The following is a 19694-nucleotide window of genomic DNA, read 5'->3' as shown; positions in this document are numbered from 1 at the left end:
CCAGAGATAGGGAGCAGCATGTGCAAAATCTTGTAGGTAGGAGTGGGAGGAGGTAATTAGTTGGCAGGAGAGACGGCGTGCATTAGCAGAGCGAAGAGGACGGGTGGAAATGTAAAGAGATAATGTCAGAGATGTAAGAGGGAGAAGAGTGGGTGAGGGCTTTGTAGGTGAGTGTGAGAAGCTTGAATTGGATTCTGAATGGGAATGGTAGCCAGTGAAGGTCCTGCAAGAGAGGGGATGTGGATGTAGTACATTTGGTGAGGAAGATAAGACGGGCAGCAGCATTGAGGATAGATTGAAGTGGAGAGAGGCATTTTTGAGGGAGGCCAGATAGAAGGAGATTGCAGTAGTCCAATCTAGAGATGACCAGTGAGTGGATGAGGGTCTTAGTAGCGTCCTGGGTGAGAAAGGGTCTGATCTGGAGATGTTTTTGAGATGGAAATGGCAGGTTTGTGAGAAGTACTGAATGTGTGGTTTGAAGGAGAGGGAGGAGTCAACGATTACTCCAATACCCCTTTCACACCGCACAAATAACCCAGTATCGACCCGGCATATTGCCGGGTCGACACGGGTCATTGTGCGGTTTGAAAGCGCCATGTCGGATTTCCCGGGTCACCTGACCGGTAATTCAACTCGGGTTATAAGCATTGTTATTACCGGGTTGAATACCGGGTCAGTGGCTCTGTAAACGGATTCCCGGATCACCCATTTACAAGATAGGGAGAGGCGGTGCTGAGATGAGCTCATCTCCCAGTGCCGCCTCCACCCCCCTCTGCTATGGCAACCGACCCGGCAATATGCCGGGTCTGGAAGCCAGCAGAAGTGGTAGGAGAGTCTCCAATGCCTGATCCCAACCCGGGTCGGACCCGTTTCTAATTGCCGGGTGGGATCCGGCATTGGAGATGTGTAAGGGGTACAAGACATCACACTTGGGGGCTAGAGGAGATAGTTGTGCCATCAATGGATAATGAAATTGTGGGAGGTGAGGTTATGCAGGAGGAAGGGAAGATGATCAGCTCAGTCTTAGACATGTTAAGTTTAAGAAAGCGCTGGGACAGCCAGGAGGAGATAGCAGAGAGACGGTCGGAGATACGAGTAAGGAGAGCAGGGGGAGAGTTCAGGGGAGGAAGGGTAGATTTGAGTAATTTTGGTGTCTTCCTCTAGCTTACATGTTTTTTCTGTTTAGACATCCTTGGATATCACTACCTTTGCATGTCGGGTACCGTAAGTTTCCATTTCAGTGACTAAAAGCCCTAATCAGTCACCTGCGGGGTAGGGTATCACAAGAAGAAATAGATAATTCTAGCCTCATCATCTACATCCAACATATTTATCTGGACTGTCTTAGTTTGTTACTTTAGCACACATACTTTAGGATTATTAGCCAGGTCATTTCTATTATCTGGCACACTCACAATAGGGATATGGCTTTAGCTCCCCACTCATTAGTACTTGGGAGACCTTCACAGTTAGGCACATTTTCTGCCTCTTTATAATTTTGTCTTTTTAGTCACTATTTTTTCACTTCTCGCATATGTCACTTCACGTACAGTAGTAAGGGGCACTCCCCATTACAATTTACCTGTCACTCTACATATTAATAAGTGCTTTAGCTCTTTATTCATCTAATGTTGTCACTATATAAATGTTTTCACTTTCCTAATGTGTCTTCTTTCCCCCACTCCTATTTTTTAGGGCCATTTTTCTTTGTTCCTCCCCCTCCCCCCCCCCCCCTCCCTTTTCCTTCATGTTAGCCCCCCTGTATACAGTCCATCACTTTCATTTTGTTGAATATATTTAATTCAGCCTAAGGACCCCACCGCAAGGAGATGGGAATACACACTTCATAACTTTCCTGTAGGTTTTTTCACGCAGAGACAGGGTTTTCTTTCCCCAATTTCATTTTTGTCTGATTACCTATATTCCTGCCCTTTAGCATCCCCAAGTTATGCTCATAATATGCCCGAGAACATTCAAAAAGATCATGGCCTCAGATCAACCCCCATTTTCTGTTACAAATTCTTTAACACTAAGAATTGAGCAACCTGAGCCATTTTAATAAACAAATATATAATTTTTTAAGTTTCAATTTGGAGTTTCTTCAAGCCACTTCCCCTCTTAAATGCCAAAATAAATTTTATCTTATGATTAGGTACGCCGATGCATGTAGCTACTCAGGCTTACTTATTGACTACCTAATTTTGACCGTACATTTATGCCTTTTGCATTTTACTATGTCAGCCTACTTATAGGTATTCCACTATGTCAGCTTATTTATAAGTAGTCTGTTCTATACTTATCATTTCCCTATTAATATATATCTCCTTTTGCCTAACATGATAGGTACTTCATGAAAAATAACTTTCCTTTCTGCCCTGGAAAGTAGTTCCTTTGTCTAACAAGAGTAAACTCATTGTTATTATTAAACCTAGGAAAGTTTTTTCCTCCTCTGTAATTATACAGGAATGGGAGGGGATTAAAATACCAACCTCCCACCTGAACTAATTAGCAGCAGTCCCTCATCCTCCGGCGCCGCTATTTTAGCGTCGCCGGCTGATGAGGTAACCAGGAAGTGACCAATCCTCGGTGAATACGGGCGAAACGCGTCTTCCCGTTCATAGCGGCTGTGGCAAATCCGGCGGTCTCAATTCAGGAGCACCAAGGGTAACGTGGGCAGTGACAGCGGATCCGGTGTCCGTAGCTCGGGGATATTTTACAGCCCTTCGTGGCCTCGGCAGACCCGTTGATTCCAGTTCAGGAGCACCTACACCTATGTGAGCGGTGGCGGTGGGTCCGGCGCCTGTAGCCTGGGGGTATCCAGCAGCCTATTAGTAACAGTATCCCCCAGAACAGTCGAGTTGGAGAGTGAGCCCCCCTGTTCAGGGTTAGTTCAATTTAGCCATACTACGGTTTTTTCTCTTTCTCCCCGCTCACTCTCACCTTTAACCATTAGAGCTCTACTGTGTTACTGTATTTGGGGGGATTTAGGCTGACATACACCCTTTACGATCCCTTTAGGGCCATGCCCACTTAATGTTTAGTTACTTTCTATAAGAAACAATAACATAGGGTGAATTGTCGCTTTTGCTTTCCACACACCCGTTTGGTTTTTAGTGTGTGAATATAGACTGTCCACATTAAAGCCTTTACAGCTATTTCTAACTTATCAAGTAGCTACATTTGTAGCATAGAAAGGCTAGTTCACTACTATTGTGCTTCTAATGGAAACATTTGTTGCAAACAAGGATATTCTGTGTTAGGAGTCTGACCTGCATTTTGTGAAACATTGTCTGCCAATTTTGGGTATTTCACTAATTATAGGACAAGATTAAGTGGTCTATGGACACAGAACAGAACCAGATTCTAGGCTGCTGTTGTAAATAGCCTGATTTTTGTTCTTTGAGAAATACTGTTTATTTATTCTCTACATTCCACTATCTGCAGAGCAATAATAACTACTCCACAGAATCACTATAACAGTGTGTTAACATGGTGGATATATAGAAGGCAATTTTGACATCGGATTTCTTAGGTCAGGGACTTGTCCTCTTTATATCATACTTCTTTGATTCAGGACTCTCATTGGTGATTTGAGGGACCTCTCCACCCACGGCAGCTTCCCAGCTGGTGGGACAAGTGTCCATCACCTAACACCAAAAGTAGATCCACTTTGTCTTTTCTTTCTATATATTTTCTGAACTCTCATCAATGATTCAGGAGATGGTTGCATATTAATACGGATAACCTACTATCATACCTCACTGCTTATGCCCAGTACCGTCCGATCTTGGAAGCAAAACAGTTGAGGGCCAGGTCAGTACCCGGTGGGGGACCACCAGGGAATACCTGGTGCAGTAGGTTTAGAACTAGGAGAAACTCTTGTCTAACATTGACAGCAGTCACATTTTTTCTATTATTCTAACTCGACTATCAGAGGCATCCTACGTAAAATCCACCATAGCCTGTCTTCCAAACATTATCTTAATATATAGATTTTTGAGCCATTTTTTGAGGCAAGGTTTTGAGATACTGTACTATTCAAACCAGCTTGACACAGTTTGTACTTGGATAATGATTAAGCAATAATAATTTTTTTTCTCACCGCCGGATTGGAATGCATGTATTCTGATTATAAATACGATATTTATTCTAAATATTTAACCATTTATGCTTCCACTGCCAACCGCTTTTTCGTTTGTCTTATAATTGTTCTGTTTGATTTGTCTGTGTAATTGTTGTTTGTTTATTTGTTCTCAGGAGATAAAATAATTTCTTAGTCATTTGTAATAAAAGTTAGGTTTTACTCCTTGAGAATATCTCATTATTCCTTTACAAGAGTGCACCCACAAAGAAGTCTACTATCTTTTTCTTGTACCTCAGGTTTACAGTAAGCAATTACTGACTTCTGGGTGCACCACCAGTTAAATATATAGGGGCATTTTTTGCCCAGATATTTTGTATATACTGGTTAACAAAGAAATCTTTGCTGATGACAATACACCAGTGCGGAATCAAACCCATATTTGTTAGTACAGATAAGACATTTGCTGGTATGGTTGCATCTGATGCGCCATGCCAGCCAAGTAGTTAAGCACCATGGCCATAATATATAAAAATTAGCTTTTATTCATAAGGTAGCACAAGGGAGTAGTGCCATGAAAAGGGGAATAACATACAACAAATTTGCATAAGTACATTAGACAGTTACAGACAAGTTTACATATCTACAAACAAGAAAAGAGCCATGAATAGGGAGCACTTAGGGGGGTATTCAATTGCAGAGAAAGGAGCCTACTCACATTTCCGCTGCATTTAAACACCAGCAATGACACCCCATCTCACACCCTTCGCAACCACACCCCATCTCACACCCTTAGAGACTTTATATTGTATATATGCTATTATAAAATAGTTCACTTAATAATATGCATTAAAATGTATTTTATTAGAAGTCTCCTATATTGGCAACATATAGATAAAATAAAGAATGTGCAAAAGTGTAGAAACAAAGTACAATAAAATATTAAAATCTTGGAGTCACTGTCTTCATTATACTGTATGCTGTATGATATGATTGTGACTACAATACTTTTCTTTTTTTTATTACACTCTGTAATAATTGCCAGATGTATTGGCCCCATATGCCAAGTTATAGAAATTTTAAAAGAAAGCTATTCAAACTTTTCATGCTACCAATTATGTTGGAAATAAATAAATATCTATTACAACCCCCCCCCCCCCCTTTCAAAAAAGTAAATAAGTAAACTAAAAATACTTTAAAAAAAATAAGGTACATTCCTTAAAGCAATCCCTAATTTAGAGGAGAAGCACCGATCTTCTCTCACTATCTTGCAGCAGCACTGGGTATTTCTTCAAAATTCCTCAACATGTCAGATTCCGTCCATAATAAGCACTATGGATGTGTCACTGCAGCAGTGAGCCTAATAAATACAGCAGGAACAAACCGCTCTGTGCGAGACTAATATGGCAGAAGTCATACACTAAAAAGGACTGGCATAAAATTTACAGATTATTGGTAAGAAATATACATAAATAATTCAGAACCAAACATTTTAAATAATAAGCCTTCATTATAAAACTAGTTTCTCAATCATAAATCAACTTACAGAGTTTCCCAATATTATATAGTACAACTCATAGGCAAACGCAATGGCTCAAATTAGGACAACAGCAGTAGTATATAGTACAATTACTAGAGCTGCTGCCATATCATGCAGTGTAAGGGACAGAGCAGAGCTGCTGCACATGCCCAGTGGTAGCAGCTGCTTCTACCAAGTTTGCTGTGAGTGTGGATCCCAGTTCTCAATCAGTGCAGAGATCAGAGACTAGATACAAGGAAGAGGAGACAGGAGCCTTACCAGGAAGTGGAAGAATGTGCAGTAGTGGTTCTATTTTGTTGTGTATCTACTTATTATAATATGATTAACCTTTTCCTGACCACTTAACTTACTTATATTATTTAAATATGTTTGATACAGCCTATAATATAGACCAGGCATGCCCAAACTGCGGCCCTCCAGCTGTTGTGAAACAACATATCCCAGCATGCCCTGACACAGTTTTGCTGTCAGAGAATGCTAAAGCTGTGTCAGGGCATGCTGGGATGTGTAGTTTCTCAACAGCTGGAGGGCCGCAGTTTGGACATGCCTGCTATGGACCATATATGTTAAATATTAATACTGTATTCTATACAGTATCCAGTGTACAAAAAGACCTATATTTACATTAATGTACAGGATCGTTACTATGCTCTTCTACCGCTCCCCCAGACTCATGTACATGGGGGGTCATTCCGAGTTGATCGCACGTAGCAACTTTTTGCTGCTCGTGCGATCAACTAGACACTGCCTATGGGGGAGCGTATTTTAGCATAGCAAGGCTGCGATCGCTTGTGCAGCCCTGCTATGCTAAAAAAGTTGTGTAAAACAACACTAGCCCTGCAGTTACTTACCCTGTGCAATGGATCCAGTGATGAAGGTCCCGGAATTGACGTCAGACATCTGCCCTCCAAACGCCTCGACACGCCTGCGTTCGCTGCTCAACTCCCAGAAAACGGTCAGTTGATGCCCCAGAACGCTTTCTGCCTGCCACTCTTCTTGCGATCGCGACAGCGATCGCTTTTTTCTGTATTCTCGTCATTGCCCAGCGACGGCCATCGCCGGGCAATCACACGCGTGCGCATTGCGGCCGGCGCACATGCGCAGAACCAACCCCTGCGACAAACAGCAGCGTGCGAATGGGTCAGAATGGCCCCCATGCTCTAATGTTCTGCAGAGCGGGAGATTTTGGACTGCATTTGGAAACCCCTCCTCTGGAAACCCTGCGTTTGCTACTGCAACTGTTCTATAAAGGAAAAAGATGAGCTTGCTGCTATGTTAGCAGACAGTCTGACCGATACAGTGTATACACAAGTATACAGTTAGGTCCATATAAATTTGAACACACGATTTCATAATTTTGGCTCTGTAAACTACCACAATGGATTTTAAATTAAACAATGGAGATGTGATTGAAGTGCAGACTTTCAGATTTAATTCAAGGGGTTGAATAAAAATAACATGACAAGTTCAGGAATAGCAACCATTGTTATACACAGTCCCCTATTTTCAGTGGCTCAAAAGTGGTTGGACAAATTACATATCCGTAATTAAATGTTCATTTTTAATACTTTGTTGAGAATCCTTTGCAGGCAACAACTACCTTAAGTCCAAAGCCCATGAATATCACCAAATGCTGGTCAGTGTTATGGTTTGCCAGACCTTTACTGCCGATGTTGAGGCTTATGAATCATTTGCACCTTGTGATGAACCCTCTGTATTTACTCTAAAGAAGTCTTCTCTTTATGGTGGACTTGGATAACGATATCCCCACCTCCTGAAGAGTGTTCTTTACTTGGCTGGATTTTGTGAAGACGTTCTTTACAATGGAAAGGATCCTGTGATCATCATCCACTGTTGTCTCCCATGGACATCCAGGCCTGTTTGTGTTGCTGCCCTCACCACTGTGTTCTTTTATTCTCAGAATGTACTAAACTGTTGATTTGGCCACTCCTAAGGTTACCGCTATCTCTCTGATGGAATTTTTTGTTTTGTTTTTCAGCCTATGGGTGGCCTGTTTCACTTGCATTGAGAGCTCTTCTGACCGCATGGGGTGGGTTCATAGCAACAGCTTCCAAATGAAAATGCCACACTTGGAATCAACTCCAGATATTTTACTTGTTTAATTGATAAATAAATAACAAAAGGAATAGCCCAGACCTCTACATAAAAACAGCTTTTGAGTCAATAGTCCAATAACTTTTGAACCCTTGAAAAAGAGGGGCAATATATTAAACACTTGCAATTCCTAAACTCTTCCTCCAATGTGCATGTGAACACCCGAAAATTAAAGCTGATAGTCTGCACTTTAAAACCATATTAATTATATAACTGAAACTTGATAAACAGCTAAAATAACAAAAATTGTGTCAGTGTCCAAATATATATGGACCAAGCTGTATACTGCTCTACATAGTGTGACGCTACACATCTAAATTTGAAATTCTCCATTCCCCTCAGTGTATACTGTTCCTGCTTCAAATGCTTTCAGACACCTGATGACTGCACATTTTGTAGTAACACTGGGAACACCAATCTAATCCCATGTTTTGGGTACAGTATCTCTAATGATGGCAGTATAACTTGCGGCTTGCTTCGATGGAGATGGGAGGGGGGGGGGGAGGGGGGGATGTCTCATGTAAAGGTGAAACGCACAGTTTCTATTTGAAGTAACACTGTATAGTCCGAGTTGAGAGTGAACAATTTTTTTTACTGTGCTGAGACTTGATCCATCGGTACCAATGGAGCAAGCTGGGTGTTATACTGTTATGTAATGTCTATTGTAGCACCGTGCACCTGTCACAACCTGTGCAGTTCCTCTTTTTTTGTCTGGGGCGTCACTCTCTGGTGCTTCTAGCACACACTGGTGTGTATCTCAGTGCTTAGATTCAGACCAGTGTGTTAGAAGCACCAGAGCAGAGAGTGACATCCCAGGCAGGAAAGAGGAACTGCACGCGTTGTGACAGGTACAGGGTGCTAGAATGAACACTACTATTATGTCTGCATTTACTTTGTTTTCCTTGTATCCTTGTTTAATGTTCAGCCTGATTTTCTCACTTCACAGAGCAATTGAGCTATGACAAAACTAGTAGTAATTCAGGGGGACATTTACTAAGCAGTGATAATAGCGGAGAAGTGAGCCAGTGGAGAAGTTGTCCCCATCAACCAATCAGCAGCTCTGTATAATTTTATAGTATGCAAATTATAGATGTTACTTCAGTGCTGATTGGTTGCCATGGCTCACGTCTCTGCTCTCAATGCGCGTGCCAAAAATATATAGGGGCGTGGCTTCATGGGGAAGGGGCGTGGCCACAGAGCTCCCTTTTACACATTACATTAGGCAAAGCTCCCTTTTACACAGTACGGCAGGTATAGTCCCCTTTTACATATTACAGTAGCAGCGTCCCCCTTTTTACACATTAAGCAAGCAGAGTCCCCTTTTTTTTTTTTTTTTTTTTTACACATTAGGCAGGCAGAGTCCCCCTTTTTACACATTATGGCAGTAGAGTCCCCCTTTTTTATACATTACAGTAGCAGAGTCCCCCCTTTTACACATTAAGCAAGAAGAGTCCACCTTTTTTTGCACATTGCATCAGCAGAGTCCCCTCTGTTTTACACATTAGGCAGGGTCCCCCTTTTTTACACATTAGGCAGGCAGAGTCCCTCTTTTTTACACATTATGGCAGTAGATTTCCCCATTTTACACATTAAGCAGGCGGGGGGGGGGGGGTGTGAGTGAGTGAGGGTGGGTGTTTTTTTTACTCACCTGGGGGGAGGCCACAATCCAGCATCCACAGAACGCAGGCTCTCTCCTTGGGGACGGCAGCTGCTGCGTGACTCCGGTGCCCTATACAGCGGCAGCTACACACAGCCGGCGGCGCAAGCTGGACTCAGGGCCAGAGTGGGAGGAGCAACGAAGCTCCGAAGCCCTTACCAGCAACAGCACGACACAGCGGCAGCACCAGCGGGACTCAGCACGGAGTGGGGGGGATGACTGCTCTCACATGATGGCTGCGCAAGACCTCCACTCCCACTCCCTTGCAGACACAGCGGGACTCAGGGACGGTGGCGACGGGACAGGGGTAAGGTATGCGCTGCCAGATGGCGTCTACGACAGCGCTCAGTGGCAGGGACACAAGCAGCGGCAGAACACAAGCGCCGAGGAAACAAGAGGCGGGACACAAGAGCCGGCGACAGGACTTGAAGTAATAACTTGCTGGCGAAAATGGCCATACGGAGGTGTGATGCCTGATGGTGTGCCTTCAATGCATTTGTGCTGTGGGCAAGGCACCATCAGCACACACCTAGTTACGGCCTGTTTTTAACATGTGGCTTGGAGTGAGGGGGGATTTATCTGCAATATGTGGCCTACAATGGTACAATGTACAGTTTATTTGTTGAACAATTGATGCACTCTTCTGCATTACACAGGTAGCAGAGGTGGTAATATATGCAACTGTCAGTAACCTTGCATTATAAAAGAAAATCAATATATAGTATGCACCTATACCAATATGCATTTTATTCTATAAATACTATTGTTTAATTTGTTTAAAACTATTACTTATATTTATAGGAATAATATACCCAATACTTTGAATTTAAAGATATTAGAAGTCGCCGGAGAGATCTGGGATGGACACAAGTTCTTGGCCATCATGAGGTGGCATCTATTATACTTCTATTGTACAGTAGAGGGTGCTTATCTCATATGTGTTTTGTCACACCTCTTATCTAGAAAGCAGAAATAGAACCACAAATGAATCATATATATAGGTAAGGTGCCTGTCTATGGTCTACCATGTGACAAGTATACCCCATTTCAAAGAAGCACAGACTGAAAAGGTTATTTCTGATATAAGCCTCAGGTAAGTTCAGAATAACATTGTAGCCCTGTACTTAGAAGCTTAAGGGTGAAGTCCTATTAGTCGCGTTAAGTTACCTGCAGCTAATTATTTAGCCTGGGGCTATCCAATTAGCACCAATGCCGGCAGTTATCAGGCATTTTGTTTCAGGATAAGGAGCCCTTTTTTCTCCAATCGTGGCGTGAAAATACATAATTCCATTACATTTCGCAAGAATAAAATGTTTTCGAACATAAGAAACAGGGGTTTGACTGGATACCTTGGAAGAAAAAAAAAACATAAAAAAAACCCTGTTTTTCCCTGATGAAATTTTTTTGTGGCTAATAGGATACTCCCCAAAGATGTGGAAGCTTCTCTTGTCTACATAGTCTTATAATGAACAGCTCTCCACTAAAAGTCTCCAGTTACATTCGAACAGCTATAGCAGTACAGGTGATTTTCAATCTGTGTGATTAAATCTCATAAGATTAAATTGTATTGAAAACACAATTAATATGTCTGTATGCTCACAAACTCCCGATCAACCATCCTGTGTGTACTCAGCTCCTGTGCACATATGGTGCAGACTATAGCACAATGTGTATGGGGCTTCTATGGGATCGGATGTCCAAATCTTTCAAATTTAAACACTACATAAGATCTGAAGATTCGTTGCAGGAGCATTGAAAGCCGTTTATCGGCTTACGCTACTGCACTGGCACAGAGTATACACGAATACAATCATTTTGCTGATTCGTCGATATCGAATGTTAATCAAAGGATCAGCATAATGATTGCATAATGATTGTGTAAGGAAAAATTACTTCACAGAAAGGGTATCCGCTGTCGGGCAACTCGGCGGCGGATCTGCCAGTGTGTAGGGCCCCTTACAAAGAGCTACGGTTCAACAAGGGTTGAGATTACCTAAAGGATAAAAAACGGGCAGACTAGATGGGCCAAGTGGTTCTTATCTGACGTCAAATTTTACGTTTCTGTTTCAGAAAGATTTAAATTTGAGTGGCATGTGTTCAAAGTGAATCTAAATTGCAGTGTAAAAATAAAGCAGCCAGTATTTACCATACACAGAAACAATATAACCCACCCAAATCTAACTCTCTCTGCACGTTACATCTGCCACACCTGCAGTGCAACATGATTTTGCCCAGTTGCTAGCTTTTTGATTTGCTAACAAACCTGAATAACCTTCATTATATGCACGTCCCATCACCTCTATGATTTGATATCACCGCACTACAATGTAATTGAAAATGACTTGAGCAGCAGGGAACATGAGAAAACAGTGGGCGAGATTCAAATGATTTGTACGCTGGCAGCCATTAGATGGCATTGAACAGAGCTATTCTAATGTAGCTCCATTTGAGCGCAATTAGCTACCGGCATTTACATTTCAGCTCGCACCCGCCGTGGGTGGCAAGCTGAAATGTCTGAAAAGTGATCCGCTTGGGCGCCCAAATGGCACTTTTCCTGATCGCTTTACACGGCTAAACCCGACACTACTGGGCGCGATCAGCGCAATCAATTGCAGATCACCCCTTGCAATCTCCCGTCACCTTAGATGGGACATCGGGAGCGATAACATTTAAATTCCCACCATAGTGGTCTATTCAATTCAAGTCGGAATTCCAGACTTGTCTGAATAACGTCAGTTTACGTCAATTTAAGTTAGAATCCGACAAGTCAGAAATTCCGGAAAACACGTGGATCGGAGTATTAGCCACAGATCCACGTGTTTTGTCAGATTCGCGGCCAAATCCGACAGGTTTTAGCCCCGTTTCCGACAATGTCAATTTGCCTTTAAAAAAAGTCGGATTGGCATTGTCGGGAACAGCCAAAACATGTCAGATTTGTCTGAAAATTGAATTGTGATATGTCGGATCCTTTCCATCGGAAAGAATCCGACATCAATTGAATAGACCCCATAGAGTGTCAAAGCAATTGATCTCTGTTGAGAAACTGTGCAACTAAAAATTCCGCTTGTAGCCTAACCCTAAGTACAAATATTGACTGACCACAGGAGAATGAGAGCAAATTAGAAAATAATGTACTGTGTTAGTAACGTTTACAAAAAAACAAAGCATTATTAAAATGTGTTTCTCATAGACTGAGCAATACATTAAGCAGAATAGCTGAGGCTCTATTGCACCAGTTTATAACAGCATAGATCAAAGTTGGTTTAGTATTCACGTTCACCAGGGTAATAACTTGAATTCAGCCAAATTATAATGGTTTCCATGATGTAGAGCCTTGGCAAAATAATGTATATTATATTAGATAATATGATTCATGCATCACAGGATTGGGAAAAGACAATGCTACTTCACCTTCAAGTAGATTAATTTATTCTTTTTACAAAGTCTTTTCTAAAGCAGCAATGCCACACACTTTATTTTTCTTCTTTAAATAGTTTCTCTTAAACATAAAAAGTCATTTTTTCAGTCCTCCAACAAATCAATCAAGGGAATTCAATTATTTTTCTTGTGGCCGCCACTAGATGGCGCCCAACGGCAGCAATTCAATTGTTCTGCCGTTCGGGCGCTCAGCAGCCATGGAGGACACATTTTTTTTCTCACAGCCTCCTGAGGTACAAATTCTGCAGTTTAATCATCCAAACATTAGTTTGGATACCCAAAGCAGGACTTGAGTAATTTTATCGGCTAAACCTTGTCTGTTTGGGCATGAAATGCGCACCCAAACAACAATTGAATAGTGACAATTGTTTGGGCGTATAAAAAGGTCTTGTTTAGTTGAGAAAATTAAACACCCAAAACAATTGAATTCCCCCAATACCTCTTTTTCAAAATCTTTCTGGAAGTAACACACTATCTTTGCCAGTTTCACAAATACAGACTCACAGCTTTCAGCATGTGATGTGTGGAGGTAGATTTTAACAGTGCACAGATAAAAGACAAATAAAGCTCAGAGGGGTGTTCCAAAACCTTTCTGATCACTATATTATGTGCCATGTGACTGTAATTGCCATGGTAATCCATGATAACACATAACAAACCAAGTAAAAATGGTAAAATGCCCATATTATTCTTATTTTTATTTTTTTTATTACTGCTTTACATTTTTAAACACATTTCATATCCTGGATGTCCTGTATTCATTTTGGCAAATGTAGCATAATGTAGCGATGGCAGACATTTTATAGACTGGACCATTATTTAGCCCATCTGTTGACTAAGAACCAGAGAGATTGCTGTAGCTCGGCAAAAACTATTAGCACCAGCACTGGAACAATGGCCATATTAAAAAAGAAAAAAAAAAAAATTACAATCATTCATGAAAATGGTTTTATATTGCAATTGCTGTAATAAAAAATAAAATTATATATATTTTTTTATTAGGTTAAAAAAAGTTAATAAAATTGTCTAAACTTATTATATCCTGTATATGATTGCTTTTATAAAAGCAATGTACATTTATTTTACCCTATACAGGACTGCTTTTACACAAGCATGTTTTTAGGGATATAAATGTAAATAGGTCTAACATTTGGAAACTCATGTGATATACGGTAACAGCAATTTAAAAATAGACTGCTATGACTGTAATAAAATCAAAACCACTAAAATAAAACAGATTTCGGGGTCACCCCTGAAGCCACCACACCGTCATGGGGTCTGCCAACGGACCACTGATTATTTCCTAAGTCATACATATCACTCACTTCGACATATGACATCAGTAATATGCCAGCATATGAAATATCACCAGTGACATCATGATACAGTTCAATTATTTCAGGCTTGTCTCTTTTTTTTCTATCTAATGTAATAAAAGCAGCCTATTAAAATATAAAAAAGTTGATAATTTGCAGTTTCACAACCATCAGAGCCTGAACCCATAACCAGTGCATACAATCTTCCCAATAATGACAAACAAGCAATTCATTTTCTTTGAGGCTTCCCAGGAGTCTCATCCATTAACCCGAAGCAATTGGAATGCCATGTATAAATACTCTGCCATATATCAGAGCTGAGGGGAGCTACAGTATACAGTACTTCTTTGCAGAAGTTATACCCTTCTCTGACATGGACCTGCTTAGGGATTGCACACAATGAAATATAGCTATGTTAATACTGCTTGCTGCATTGACAAATGCAAAGCGTTATTAATGGCTGACTATATGCACAATTCCATATAATGCAGCACCAGTAACACATAGAAAGACACTGATTGCCCGCATCATGACAACAGTGCATAAGCCTGGGTGCATTAGATAGTGGGGTGTCCCTGAATGATGCCATTATACTGAAGCCACCTGGTCCGGTTGCAGAAGGGGATAATGATGTGGGTGACACATCAGCAGTGGGATTGCAGCAGAGGCTCTGGGTATTGGCATTACCTGGGCTGGAGCTGGCATGGTCAGGAACGCTACTGCTACTGCTGCTGCTGCTGTCCCCTTGCACGTTAGTGTATAGGAGCTCTCTGGGCAAGCTCTCTCGGCAGGAGACGGTTGCCAAATCTCGCGAGATTGTGCTGCGCAACCGGCTTCTCGCGGTGTTTGCTGCCAGTACTACATTATACATTCCAGCATAGTTACAATGTGACAGTCTGGTGGGCTGGTTTCCAGGTCTCAGCGCTGCAACTTGGCCAGCTCCTTCACTATAGTATTTACTTGTATTTTATATACTGACACTGTTTAGACTGACATTCTACTTGGCTACGGAAACAGCTGCTCACCTGTGATTTAGCCATTCCATTCTGATCATAGCAGTATGGGGTTGTTTCAGCCACATTGATTTAATGGGTTTGGTATAGCTTGTCAACAGTCGTTTAAAGACTGTCGACAGATAAGTTGACACAGATGAATGGTTTGCATGGTGACCGCGTTGACAAGCAGGTTTTAGGCTGACACTAATACACTAACCGTAATGGTAACCCTAGTACGAATGTCAATATTTTCACTATGTCGGCATTTTTTCCATATCAAAAAACAGTTTGCAGACTGTCAACATGTTAGATTACATTTTCACCATGTCGACGTTATAACATTCAACTCAAATCAATGGTAAAACTCGGCTTAAAAGCCAGTTAATGCAGCTCTGCTTGTAGCAAGGCAATTCTACAGCTGCCAAAAATTGAATCTTGGCCGCCTGTAATAACATTTTTTCTCAGAAAATAAAATAACAGACGTGCCTTAATAAATGAACTTTGATTCTTCTTTTTTCTTTTTTTTTATTGCAGGCCAGCAATATGCTGTCCAGAAGAAATGCCCTAGAGAGAAACAGGTTAGAGCTTTTTCACCTCTCAATAACATAGCAGTATAACATACTGTAAATAAATGGGCGTGGTATGTGTGACTGGCGGTCAGGAGACCGCTGGTCAGCATACTGACGCCGGGATCCCGGCAGCAGAATCCCGGCGGGAAGGGGGGATAAGTGCAGCAAGCCACAGGTTCTATTCCTACTCTATGGGTGGGAAAAGTCCCTGTTGGTCGGCATGCCGACCGTCGGGATTGTGAGGTGGTGGGATGTAGAGGGAGATTATGTGACCATTGGTCTCCTGTCCACCGGTCACATCACTACATCCATAAATAAATTTATGACAGTGGGGCCTATTCAAGGCCGTCTTTTCATATAGGCTCAATGGACTCTTGCCCAAGGGCCCCAGGAGTATAAGGGCCCTAGGCTGATAGCTGATGATCCCCTCTTTCCAGGGGTACCAGATTTTTGAAAATCGGCCCTGGGGAACCGGAGATATCCAACGTGAAAGCAGTGGTCCCCATCTGAGCCTGTTAATTGCTCTTCCCAGGCAGATATCTCAGGTTCTGTCTGACTTAGAGGTTTTCTGAGTGTAAAATCCAAAAGCTGGGACTCTCCCTTTTTGGTGGACACTGGCAGCTTGTCTCTACTATGCCCAGAACCAGAGATATCAGCCTTCAAGCAGCTGGTCCCTGCTCCAGCTACACACGCCTAATATCCAGTTTTAGATTTTCGTTGGTGAATTGCTCTGGCTCCTGAACTCTGATCCCCAAGTCCCCAGAACCTTCTGAAAGGTGTCCCAAGCACCTCCTGAAAAGTGGGACTCTCTAGTTTTTTATCCCATTCAAAGCTAAGAAATATATTTACAGGAACTAGAGATATCTGCAGTCAAGCAAGCTGACCTCCCACCAGAAAAATATTAATTTCTCTATCGTCCTAGTGGATGCTGGGGTTCCTGAAAGGACCAAGGGGAATAGCGGCTCCGCAGGAGACAGGGCACAAAAAGTAAAGCTTTAGGATCAGGTGGTGTGCACTGGCTCCTCCCCCTATGACCCTCCTCCAAGCCTCAGTTAGATTTTTGTGCCCGGCCGAGAAGGGTGCAATCTAGGTGGCTCTCCTAAAGAGCTGCTTAGAAAAGTTTAGCTTAGGTTTTTTATTTTACAGTGAGTCCTGCTGGCAACAGGATCACTGCAACGAGGGACTTAGGGGAGAAGAAGTGAACTCACCTGCGTGCAGGATGGATTGGCTTCTTTGGCTACTGGACATTAGCTCCAGAGGGACGATCACAGGTACAGCCTGGATGGTCACCGGAGCCTCGCCGCCGGCCCCCTTGCAGATGCTGAAACAAGAAGAAGGTCCAGAATCGGCGGCATGAAGACTCCTCAGTCTTCTTAAGGTAGCGCACAGCACTGCAGCTGTGCGCCATTTCCTCTCAGCACACTTCACACGGCAGTCACTGAGGGTGCAGGGCGCTGGAAGGGGGGCGCCCTGGGAGGCAATGAAAACCTATTTTTGGCTAAAAATACCTCACATATAGCCTCCGGGGGCTATATGGAGATATTTAACCCCTGCCAGAATCCGTTAAGAGCGGGAGACGAGGCCGCCGAAAAAGGGGCGGGGCCTATCTCCTCAGCACACAGCGCCATTTTCCCTCACAGAAAGGCTGGAGGGAAGGCTCCCAGGCTCTCCCCTGCACTGCACTACAGAAACAGGGTTAAAACAGAGAGGGGGGGCACTAATTTGGCGTTAGAAATATATAAAAAAGATGCTATAAGGGAAAACACTTATATAAGGTTGTCCCTATATAATTATAGCGTTTTTGGTGTGTGCTGGCAAACTCTCCCTCTGTCTCTCCAAAGGGCTAGTAGGTCCTGTCCTCTATTAGAGCATTCCCTGTGTGTGTGCTGTGTGTCGGTACGTGTGTGTCGACATGTATGAGGACGATGTTGGTGAGGAGGCGGAGCAATTGCCTGTAATGGTGATGTCACTCTCTAGGGAGTCGACACCGGAATGGATGGCTTATTTAGGGAATTACGTGATAATGTCAACACGCGGCAAGGTCGGTTGACGACATGAGACGGCCGACAAACAATTAGTACCGGTCCAGACGTCTCAAAAACACCGTCAGGGGTTTTAAAACGCCCGTTTACTTTAGTCGGTCGACACAGACACAGACAGGGACACTGAATCCAGTGTCGACGGTGAATAAACAAAGGTATTCCTTATTAGGGCCACACGTTAAGGGCAATGAAGGAGGTGTTACATATTTCTGATACTACAAGTACCACAAAAGAGGGTATTATGTGGGATGTGAAAAAACTACCGTAGTTTTTCCTGAATCAGATAAATTAAATGAAGTGTGTGATGATGCGTGGGTTCCCCCCGATAGAAAATATGGGCGGTATACCCTTTCCCGCCAGAAGTTAGGGCGCGTTGGGAAACACCCCTTAGGGTGGATAAGGCGCTCACACGCTTATCAGAACAAGTGGCGGTACCGTCTATAGATAGGGCCGTCCTCAAGGAGCCAGCTGACAGGAGGCTGGAAAATATCATAAAAAGTATATACACACATACTGGTGTTATACTGCGACCAGCGATCGCCTCAGCCTGGATGTGCAGAGCTGGGGTGGCTTGGTCGGATTCCCTGACTAAAAATATTGATACCCTTGACAGGGACAGTATTTTATTGACTATAGAGCATTTAAAGGATGCATTTCTATATATGCGAGATGCACAGAGGGATATTTGCACTCTGGCATCAAGAGTAAGTGCGATGTCCATATCTGCCAAAAGATGTTTATGGACACGACAGTGGTCAGGTGATGCAGATTCCAAACGGCACAAAGGTGTATTGCCGTATAAAGGAAGAGGAGTTATTTGGGGTCGGTCCATCGGACCTGGTGGCCACGGCAACTGCTGGAAAATCCACCGTTTTTTACCCTAAGTCACATCTCTGCAGAAAAAGACACCGTCTTTTCAGCTTCAGTCCTTTCGTCCCTATAAGAGTCATATCTGCCCAGGGATAGAGGAAAGGGAAGAAGACTGCAGCAGGCAGCCCATTCCCAGGAACAGAAGCGTTCCACCGCTTCTGACAAGCTCTCAGCATGACGCTGAGACCGTACAGGACCCCTGGATCCTACAAGTAGTATTCCAGGGGTACAGATTGGAATGTCGAGACGTTTCCCCTGCGCAGGCTCCTGAAGTCTGCTTTACCAAGGTCTCCCTCCGACAAGGAGGCAGTATGGGAAACAATTCACGAGCTGTATTCCCAGCAGGTGATAATTAAATTACCCCTCCTACAACAAGAAAAGGGGTATTATTCCACACTATATTGTGGTACTGAAGCCAGAAGGCTAGGTGAGACCTATTCTAAATCTAAAAAAATTTGAACACTTACAAAGGTTCAAATCAAGATGGAGTCACTCAGAGCAGTGATAACGAACCGGGAAGAAGGGGACTATATGGTGTCCCGAGACATCAGGGATGCTTACCTCCATGTCCCAAATTTGCCCTTATCACTAAGGGTACCTCAGGTTCGTGGTACAGAACTGTCACTATCAGTTTCAGACGCTGCCGTTTGGATTGTCCACGGCACCCCGGGTCTTTACCAAGGTAATGGCCGAAATGATGGTTCTTCTTCGAAGAAAAGGCGTCTTAATTATCCCTTACTTGGACGATCTCCTGATAAGGGCAAAGTCCAGGGAACAGTTGGAGGTCGGAGTAGCACTATCTCGGATACTGTTACAACAGCAGGGGTGGATTCTAAATATTCCAAAATCGCAGCTGATCCCGACAACAAGTCTCCTGTGCTTAGGGATGATTCTGGACACAGTCCAGAAAAAGGTGTTTCTCCCGGAAGAGAAAGCCAGGGAGTTATCCGAGCTAGTCAGGAACCTCCTAAAATCAGTGCATCATTGCACAAGGGCCATGGTAAAAAAATGGTGACTTCCTTCGAAGCAATTCCAGTCGGCAGATTTCATGCAAGAACTTTTCAGTGGAAT

At 42.9% G+C, this 19694-nt stretch overlaps 1 protein-coding gene and 1 pseudogene across 1 annotated transcript in view; one reads left to right on the top strand and one right to left on the bottom strand.

The window, feature by feature from the left end:
* DIPK1A (divergent protein kinase domain 1A) overlaps positions 1 to 14974 on the bottom strand; it is a 293300-nt gene extending 278326 nt beyond the window's left edge. Inside the window, exon 1 of the mRNA XM_063939879.1 lies at positions 14835 to 14974. The gene's annotated coding sequence lies outside the window, so the exon portion shown is untranslated. The remainder of the gene's footprint in view (positions 1 to 14834) is intronic.
* On the top strand, positions 3744 to 3861 carry LOC134959042 (5S ribosomal RNA; annotated as a pseudogene).
* Positions 14975 to 19694: the final 4720 nt, after the last annotated feature.

The sequence above is a fragment of the Pseudophryne corroboree genome, chromosome 9 (genome assembly GCF_028390025.1).
Source record: "Pseudophryne corroboree isolate aPseCor3 chromosome 9, aPseCor3.hap2, whole genome shotgun sequence".
Classification (NCBI taxonomy): Eukaryota; Metazoa; Chordata; class Amphibia; order Anura; family Myobatrachidae; genus Pseudophryne; species Pseudophryne corroboree.
Note: the sequence above shows the minus strand (reverse complement) of the source record. Positions and strands in the feature narration are given on the sequence as shown.